At 41.5% G+C, this 10423-nt stretch overlaps 1 long non-coding RNA gene across 1 annotated transcript; it reads left to right on the top strand.

Annotated features, from left to right (window-relative positions):
• Positions 1 to 541: 541 nt before the first annotated feature.
• Positions 542 to 9206, top strand: LOC102948661. The gene is made up of 3 exons (XR_006208056.1): positions 542 to 600; positions 8612 to 8768; positions 9155 to 9206. It is a non-coding gene; the product is annotated as an uncharacterized LOC102948661 (long non-coding RNA).
• Positions 9207 to 10423: the final 1217 nt, after the last annotated feature.

Below are 10423 nucleotides of genomic sequence, written 5' to 3'. Positions count from 1 at the left end.
CCCCCATGGTTCAAACCTGTTGAAGAGCCAACTGCCCTTCAGTGTCTTCCTGGAGGGATTTGAGGAGATGATGTTCCTAAAGTTCTCACCACAAAACCTGCCTCACCAAGTTTCTAAAATCCCATCTGCCCACATTTACTTCTGTCAGTTCCTTCTGAACAAGAGAAAGGAGACGTGGTACCAGCCTGACAACTACTGGCAATGCTCCTTCAAAGGTGTGTCTGAGGAGATGCTCCAGATGAGGCATGGACTCGAGGCTGAGGCTGCCGATGAAGGACTCATTTTAACTTATTGATGATGGGCAATGAATAGAGTTTTTAGTCAGCAGACTGGAAGAACGTGGAATCTGAGGGGTGGCAAGTAAAGGAATAGGCTAGAATGCTCCTAATTCTGAGCAGTGAACTTTGAGAAGTATCAGCACATCACAGCCACTTATCTGGAGAGTACTGGATGTGGGAGCACAGCCAACGAGGCGCCTCACAGAGATCAGAGTGGAGATCTGAGCCCCCACGTGATGACTCAGTCTGTGCCAGACACGGAAGAGAAGCCAACACCTCAGGAGACGCCAGGCCCCCACCTCTGTGTTCTGGAACACACCAGGTATGCACCGCTCTTCACTCTTCTTCACGATTCTGAAGGGCACCTGAGGGGCTTCTTGGGTAAATTCCGGGATGTGGAGACAGGACCCTGACTCTGGAGACAAACAGAGCCCGGGCAGGGGTGGGGCTCTGGTGCAAGGCGTCTGCTTCCCCGGGAAAATGGCAGCTCTGAGAGGGGCTACGTGGTATTTCGTCTCCCTACTGTCCTGCCTCCCTTCCCTGTATCCTCACTTACGTTTTCCTGAGGGAATTGCCTTTATGGTAAATAAACTTTCCTCTGGTTGTGTTTCCCAGGGGACCCGTGCAGGAGTGTTGTTTGTAATCAAGGTGATTAGGGGAAAGTTTTTCTTTCATCGAGTAGGAAATAGGCTTTGCATAATTGTGTACAGAAGACGGTGGGATGCCTCCAGTAACATATTTTTGGACCTCAAATCGAGGAGAATTCATGTTTGGATCATGTGAGCATCCTTTCCCACGCAGGGGGAAAAAGGGGGCAAAACTAGCCTCTGAATCCTTTAATATTAGTTTAATTACTGTGGGGTACAGAATGGACAAGATAGGGATGCTGGGTGGCGTGTTGGTAGTGTTTCACAAACATTGCCACGGTATAAACACAAGACCAATAAAACACATAAACGAGGTAAAATCGTACTTAAAAAGTGGTTTAGGGGTTCTCCTTCCAGCAGGAAGTGTGAGGAGGTTTACAGAGCTCTCCTCAGGCAAACTGGTAAAAATTCTTAAGAAGCATTTGATGTGTCTACAAATGGTCAGAGAGCAAGTGAATACTATTTACTGAAGACAAATCAACGAAAACACAGGGACAGAAAGCAAGAATCTGTGGTATTTGAATCTAGACTCACTCCCTCTGTGACCCCTCCCAGCTCCCACTCAGACGGCCATCTTCCTGACCCGGGGGCAGGACCTCGACATTTGGCAGCCTGCCCCCCACTACCTGTTGTGAGGCTAAGCTCCAGGTGAGTGTACCTGAGACGTGAGGCTCCTTCTTTTCTTCTCGACCCCCTGCTTGAGGATGAAGGCTCTTCCTTGGGCACAGCATGGCTGAGAATACTGGGTCCTGACTGTCCCACTCCAACGCATGAGTTGGGTTCCATACTGTGAGAGGCAAGCTGAGGGGACCTGGGTCTGTTACCCTACCCCACTGAGTACGTGGCTCCTAAAGTAGTGGTGTCATTCATAGAGAAGTATGTCATTATTCCTATACCCCAGCACTAGAGCTATGATTTACTTTTGTTTGTTTTTGCCTGGGGGTAGGGAGTAGTAGACCATGGAACAGAGGTCTCCAAATCACTCCCCAAAGGAAGCAACTTCGTTTTTTTTCTATTTTCGTTTTTCTTTTTTTAATTAATTTATTGTTTAACTTACATCCAACTTAGCATGTGGTGCAACGATGATTTCAGAAGTAGATTCCTTAGTGCCCCTGACCCATTTAGCCCCTCCCCCCTCCCACCACCCCTCCAGTAATCCTCTGTTCTCTATATTTAAGAGTCTCTTGTGTTTTGTCCTCCTCCCTGTTTTCATATTCTTTTTGCTTCCCTTCCCTCATGTTCATCTATTTTGTCTCTTAAATTCCTCATATGAGTGAAGTCATATGATCTTTGTCTTTCTCTGACTAATTTCTGTTAGCATCATACCCTCTAGTTCCATCCACGTAGTTGCAAATGGCAAGATTTCATTCTTTTTGATTGCCGAGTAATACTCCATTGTATAGATATCCCACATCTTCTTTATCCATTCATCCGTCGATGGACATTTGGGCTCTTTCCATACTTTGGCTATTGTCGATAGTGCTGCTATAAACATGGGGGTGCATGTGCCCCTTCGAAACAGCACCCCTGTATCCCTTGGATAAACACGTAGTAGAGGAAGCAACTTCATTTGAAATAGAGTGTGAAGGTGAAGCCTAAATGTTCTCTCAAAAACAGTGTAGATGGTAATGAAAGGCAATTGAAAACACATCAGTAGATTAACTGGAGATATATGCTAAATCATACACTGGCAAGCTTCACAGGGGAAAATGGAATAAGGCCTGCCTGGGGCCGGAACAAGTTTCAAACACTGACTTGGAACTCTTTTCTTTCTTTTTTTATTTTTTTTAATTTAGTTAACCCATAGTGTAATAATGGTTTCAGGAGTAGAATTTAGTGATTCATCACTTACCTATAACACCCAATGTCCATCCCGACAAGTGCCTTCCTTACTGCCCATCACCCATTTAGCCCATCCCCTCACCCACCTCCCCTCCAGCAACCCTCAGTTTGTTCTCTGTCTTCAAGAGCCTCTTAAGGTTTGCCTCCCTCTCTGTTTTTATTTTTCCTTCCCTTTTCCTATGTTCATCTGTTTCATTTCTTAAATTCCACATATAAGTGAAATCATATGGTATTTATCTCTATCTGACTGATTTGGCTTAGCATAATACACTCTTTCCATCCACGTTGTTGCAAATGGCAAGATTTCATTGTCTTTGATCAACGAGTAATATTCCCTTGTGTGTATATATATATATATATATATATACCACATCTTCTTTACCCATTTGTCAGTCAATAGACATTTGGGTTCTTTCCATGACATAACACTTCCATAATATTGTTGATAGTGCTGCTTATAAACATTGGGGTGCATATGTCCCCTCAAATCAGCATTTTTGTATCCTTTGGGTCATAGGGTAGTTCTATTTTCATTTTTCTGAGAAACCTCCGTACTGTTCTCCAGAGTGGCTGCACCAGTTTGCATTCCCACCAACAGTGCGAAAACGTTCCCCTCTCTCCGCATCCTGGCCAATACCTGTAGTTTCCTGAGCTGTTAATTTAGGCATTCTGACAGGTGTGAGGTGCTATCTCATTGTGGTTTTGATTTGTATTTCCCTGATGATGAGTGATGTAGAGCATCTAGAACTACCTCTTTAAAGAGCTTGATGTGTGTGTGTTGGGGGGAGGGTGGTCACCTGGGTGGCTCAGTCAGTTAAACATCCGACTTTGACTCAGGTCATGATCTCACAGTTTGTGAGTTCGAGTCCCGCATCGGGCTCTGTGCTGACAGCTCGGAGCCTGGAGCCTGCTTTGGATTCTGTGTCTGCCTCTCTCTCTGCCTCTCCCCCACTCATGCTCTCTCTCTCTCTCTCTCTCTCTCTGTCAAAAATAAACATTAAAAAGATTTTAAGGGAGCTTGATTTTGATTGCATACCTTTGTGGAGTCATTCAAAATGCACTGAAAGGGCACTGTTGAAAAGAGTAGAGCAGTCAGCCTACAATTAGTGGAGATTAATCACTGCTTGAGGGCAGGGAAAGAAACAGTCAAAGCAAGCTCTGAGAAAACCAAGGTCATCCCAGGGTGACTGCGGGCACACCCATGGCTCTGTTCCCTGGAGAGAAACATCAGAGGCTTCATACTGGGTGGGGAGAAATAAGCTTACTAAAATAGTCCTGCCAGGGAATATAAACGTAAACAAAGAAATAAAAATAGCAAGCCGAGGAGGGGTACAATTCCCAGAAATGCTACAGTATATTACCTAAAATGTCCATTCTCTAGCAAAAAATTACAAGACATGCAAAGAAGCAGAAACACATTAGCATAGATAAAGAGAGGCTTTTTATAACGCTAAAGGGGTCAGTTTCACCAGGAAGACACAATTACAAACATACATGCAGCTAACAATGGAACACCAAGTTATGGTGTTATCGGTAGCAAAACCAGACGTTGAGGGAGAAATAGATAACTCAACAATCACTGTTAGAGACTCAATGCCTCAATCCAATAATGGATCGAACAGTTAGGCATAAGGTCAAAACTGATATAGGAGGCTTGAACAAGCTATACACCAACCAGACCTGATAGACTTATGGAGAACATTCCATCCAACAACAGAAAGGCTTTCTTCTCCAGTGAACATAGATTAGTCTCCATAATAGACTATCAACTAGGCCATAAAGCAAACCTCAATATATTTACAAGGATAGAAATAATACAGAGTATGTTTTCTGACCACACCAGGAATGAAGTTAATGGTTAATAATAGAAGGGAATTCGAGAAACTCACACACACACACACACACACACAAAGTAGTACACTCCTAAAAAGCAGGGGGTCAGGGAGAAAGCAAAAGGGAGATTAGGAAATGCATTCATGATAAATGACATATACTTATGAAATGCAGCTAAAGCAGTGTTCAGAGAGAAATTGCTACCTGAAAATACCTATTTAAAAAAGAGGAACAATCTTGGGGCTCCTGGGTGGCTCCGTGGGTTAAGCGTGTGACTTGGGCTCAGGTCATCATCTCATGGTTTGTGGGTTCAAGCCCCGTGTCAGGCTCTGTGCTGACAGCTCAGAGCCTGGAGCCTGCTTTGGATTCTGTGTGTCCCTCTCTCTCTGCCCTTCCCCTGCTCATGCTCTTTCTCTCAAAAATAAAATAAACATTAAAAAAATTCTTTTTGAAGCAAGCAGAAATATCAGAGCAGAAATTAATGAAATACAGAACAAAAATAAATACAGAAAAAGCAATGAAACTAAAAGCTGGCTCTTTGAAAAGACCAGCAAAATTGACATATCTTTAGCCACATTGAACGAGAAAAACAGGTAGAAGTCTTAAAAATTAGAAAGGACAGAGGGAACATTGCTACCGATCCTACAGAAATAAGGATTATAACCGTATACTATAAGCAATTATATGTAAATGAATTAGATTTCTTAGCTTAAATGGATGAATTTCTAAAAGACACAAACTACTGAAAAGACTCAAGAAAAAGCAATCTGAGTGCCCCTAAAGAGTAAAGACACTGATTGGCTTCTTAATAAAAGTAATTGCCCACAGAGAAAAATCCCAGGCCCAGATGGCCTCATGGGTGAATTCTACCAAGCATTTAAAGAAGAGTTACTACCAAATTTTCATAAACTCTTCCAAAAAAGTAGAAGAGGAGGGAACACCTACAAATTCATTCTATATGCCCCGTCTTCCCCTGATAGCCAGACAAGAAACTATATTACCATAAAGGAAAGCTACAGACTAATATCTCTTAGGTATCTAGATGCAAAAATCCTCAACAAATCACTAGCAAACTGAATCCTGAAATATATAAAAGAATGATAAGGTCGCCTGGGTGGTTCAGTCGGTTGAGCATCCGACTTTGGCTCAGGTCATGATTTCATGACTTCAGCCCCATGTGGGGGGCTCTGTGCTGATGGCTCAGAGCCTGGAGCCTGCTTCAGATTCTGTGTCTCCCTCTCTCTCTGCCCCCTTCCCTGCTTGCACTCTCTCTGTCTCTCAGAAATAAATAAACTTTAAAAAGTTTTTTTCGTAGAAGAATGATATACCATGACTACGTGGGATGTATCCCAGGAATGTGAGGTAGATTTAAAGTCTGAAAATCAATTAATGTACTGCACCATCACCTAGAAAAGTGCGCCATCAAAAAGAAAAACTTCACATGATTATCTCAACAGATGCAGAAAAAGCATTTGACAAGATCTCATACCCTTTCGTTATAAAAACACTCAACAACTAGGAATAAGAGGGAGCTTTCTTAACCCAATAAAGGCATCTATGAAAATCCCGCAGCTAACACAATACTTAACAGTGAAAGATTGGAAGGTTTCTTGCCAAGAGTAGGGATAAGACGAGGTTGCCTGTTGCCACCCCTCCTGTTGTCAACATTATGCAGGACGTTCTAGCTAAGCAATTAGAAAATGAAATAAGAAGCATTCAAATGAGAAAGGAAGAAGCAAAACTGTTTCTATTGGCACATAACATCGTTGTGTAGGTAGGAAATCCGAAGGACTCCACTCAAAATCCATTAGAACTAATAAACTAGTTCAGGAAGGTACAGAATACAAGATCAATATACAAAAATCCCTGTAATTCTATACACTTGCAATGAACAAGCTGAAAATGAAATTAGTAAGACAACACTATTTACAAACATCCAAAATAATAAAATACTTAGGAATGCATTTCGTACAAGAAGCATAAAATTCAACGCTACAGAAACATTATTCAAATAAATAAGGTGTAGTTAAATGAAAAGAAATCTTATGGATTAGAATATTTAATGCTCTTACAATGGCAATAGGCACCAAGTGACCTATAGAGATTCAGTATTCTCTCTCTTACAATCCCAGCCAGCTACTTTTTAAAAACTTGATACACTGATTCTAAAATTTATATGGGGGGCGCCTGGGTGGCTTGGTTGGTTAAGCGTCGGACTTCGGCTCAGGTCGTGATCTCACGGTCCGTGGGTTCGAGCCCCGCGTCGGGCTCTGTGCTGACAGCTCAGAGCCTGGAGCCTGTTTCAGATTCTGTGTCTCCCTCTCTCTCTGCCCCTCCCCTGTTCATGCTCTGTCTCTCTCTGTCTTAAAAATAAATAAACGTTTGAAAAAAAAAATTTTAAATTCATATGGAATTGCAGGGGACCCAGAATAGCAAAATGTTTTTGTAAAAGAACAAAGTGGATGACTCACACTTTCAGTTTCAGAGCAACAATACAAAGCAGTAATAATCAGGACAGGGTGATACCAGTATAAGGATAGACATACAGATCAATAGAATTAAATTGAGAGTCCAGAAATGAGTTCATCTATCTGTTTATACTCAACTGATCTGTGACAAGAGTTCCCAAACCATTCAATATGGCAAGAAGGTCTTTCCAACAAATAGTGTTGTTGGACAGCCATGTATGAAATGATGAAGTCAGAACCTTAGCTTATACCATAAACACAAATTAACCCAAAATGGATTAAAATCTAAATTTAGAAGCTAAAATTAGACTCTTAGAAAAGACTCTTAAAAAAAATCTAAGAGATTTTTTTCTCTAGAAGGTCTCGATCTTCAAGACCTTGGGTTTAACAATAGATTCTTAGAGATGAGACTGAAAATATGAGACACAGAAGAGAAACAGATCAAGTGGACTTCATCACAAGTAATGCTGGTCTTCAGAGGAGACCATCAAGAGAGTGAAAAGTCACCCACAGAATGAGAAAAAAAGTATTTGCAAATCATATGTGAGATAAGGGACTTGTATGGAAAAAAATAAGGAAGTCTTTTAACTCAATACTAAGACAAATGACACAATTTTTAAATGTACAAAGGATTGGAATAGACATTTCTCCAAAGAAGATATGCAAATGCCATTAACACACGAAAAGATGCTCAAAATCATTAGTTATAGGGAAATGCAAATCAAAGCCACAATGCGGTACCAGTTCATATTCACTAGAATGGTTATAACCAAAAGGTCAGTCAATAACCAGTGTCGTCAAGGATGTGGAGAAACTGGGACTGTCACACACTACTGGTAGGAATGGAAAATGGTGGATCCACCCTGGAAAACAGTTTGACAGTTCCTCAAATGGTGAAACACAGAATTATCCGATGACACAGCCGTTCTACGCCATGTCTATACCCGAGAGAATTAAAAACATAAGTACACACAGAACTTTGCACATCGTTGTTTACAGCAGGATTTTTCATAATAGCCAAAAAGTGGAAGCAACCAAAATGCCCATCAACTGATGGACAGATAGACAAAATGTAATATATTCTTACAATGGGATACTCCATGGTCATAAAAAAAAAAAAAAAAAAAAAAAGAAGGAAGCAATGCCCATGCTACAATATGGAGCAGTTCTTCCTGGGCCATCTTGCTACCTAATCCACATAGAACTCGTGTTGAAACCCAGACACAGAGTGACATATTTCTATAACCTAGAAAATTTCCCAGACACCTGTTAAGTGACTTTTGTAAGGCTCCATCGTTTTCTTTTTCCTTTCTTTTTCCTACTTTTGCTATGAAGGGCCTGCTGTGGGCACAGTATTGGGATCTACAATTGTAGACAAACATGACTTGGCCTAAGTCTCCTTTATGAGCTATAAAGCCTACAGAAACAGAAACACGAGTGTCTACTTTCCTACTAATAACTTCTTACAGAAGAGCACAGAGTACTGTGCCTAGTGAGTAGTGAATAGTGAATCTGATGCTGTTAACGGCTGGTTTCTTCACAGAATGAGAGAAATTGTGGCTTCCAGTGGGATAGCTGTGGATGTTTCCTCAAATCAAAACCACGGTGTCCGGTTAGGGAAGGCCGTAACACCTGACACCTCAGGACACACACGAAACAAGCTGCAGAGATTCCTGAAGGAACATCTCAAACTCCTGGGGGTAGGTGAGCCTCAGCCAGGTGGAAGTTTTAGTGAAGAGAAACTAGAAGGTTTTTGTTTAATCTTGGGTGGGGGGTGGGAGGGGTTGGATAGTTTGGGAGATAGTAGAGTGCTGGGAATCCCATGGAGGAGGCCTTGAAGGACACCAGGGTGTATACCTGTAGGGGTGACTCCAGGCAAGAGACAGGCAAGCTGTCACAGTGATGTGATTTTAGCTGTTGCCAGTACAGGGAGCAGATACCACGGTACCCAGCTCTACTCAGGAGCTCTTCTTAGTGACGTCTGACGGTCCAATCCACGGGTGGCCTCTGTGTTTGAACAGAGAATTCTTCTCTCTTGGAATGTTCACCGACGTCTGTATTTTATTCTACTCTGTCTTTTATCCAGGTGGCTCAGATTATGATTAGTGTGAAATTCATCATCTATGGGATCATTGGAATTTCAGTTCTCCATTACGCAACACCCAACGCCGGTTTCTTCTCATTTCAGATAGGCTTCCCGATATGGGCAGCTTTACCTGTGAGTACATCTGACTTACACCTAAAATAACTGATAGTCAATTAACTCTTCATTCAGTCATCCATCAAATTGCGCGCTGGCCGCCTGCAAAGGCTGCAGAGTTTTCAAACTTGCTGACCTAAGGTTCAATATTTAATCTCAGCCATTCTAGACCTTCTATTGTCATAGGAGCCTTAAGGTCTCTGTGTTGGTGATTATTCATTAAATTCTAGGTAGCATACAGCCATACAGTAAAATCCTGCTCGTTTCCTTTAAGAGACTGTATTGGGTTGGGTTATTAGATAATTTCTGGTTCACCCACAGAGTTCTCTTCAAATATGCATAGAATATTGAAGTGTTGAAGATGATGGTCATGTAGTGAACAACTCTTCCTTTGAACTTGTCTTTTTTCCTGGCCAAAGCTACTGAGATGAGAATCATGGGATATGAGTGCACTTAGTCCCTTCTCTGAAACTCAAGATAAATTTAGCTCTCTTTTTAAATTTTTCTCTACCTTCCATGGAAACATTCACTGGATTCCTTTGATTTCATCCCCTCTGCTTTAGATAAGGATTTTCACCTTTAGATAAGGATTGTCAATTATTTTCATAAGGACGCGAAGACAGCCATGAAAATTTAGTCACACACTGTATGCAGTTCAATAATCTGCCCTACTCAAAGTTTTGAAGGGATTTTCATAGGAAAAGAAAATACACACTAAGGGTAATTGATCCTTTAGACATGGCCAGTTAATGTGCAGGAAGAAGTGCTAATAAGCTCATTTCTCTCTCATGAGCAGTTTATCATTTCTGGATCTATGACAGTTGTGTCTGCAAAGAAGCAAACCAAAGCTCTGGTAATGTATCAGTTAATTCATATTTCATTTATAAATAGTGTGTGGCCTTGTAACACTCTGATATCCTATAGAAGGCCCAATAAGCCAGAAGTTCCTTGTTTTCCAGTACATTTGAGGACAAGTACAAATGTCTTTTCTTTCCATGAATTCATCTGATCACTCTGGGTCTGGATACAATCAGAAGCCTCCTCAGGTTTAGATAAGATCTATTCCCTTGGGTTTTCAGAACACAAATCTCCATGAGTAAAATTTGAGACAGACTTTATGGCCAGGAGTAACGTTGATATAGAGACATGAATCCC

Source organism: Panthera tigris, chromosome D1, assembly GCF_018350195.1.
Source record: "Panthera tigris isolate Pti1 chromosome D1, P.tigris_Pti1_mat1.1, whole genome shotgun sequence".
Lineage (NCBI taxonomy): Eukaryota > Metazoa > Chordata > Mammalia > Carnivora > Felidae > Panthera > Panthera tigris.
The sequence above is the reverse complement of the archived record's forward strand: the minus strand, read 5'-3'. Positions and strand labels throughout refer to the sequence as shown.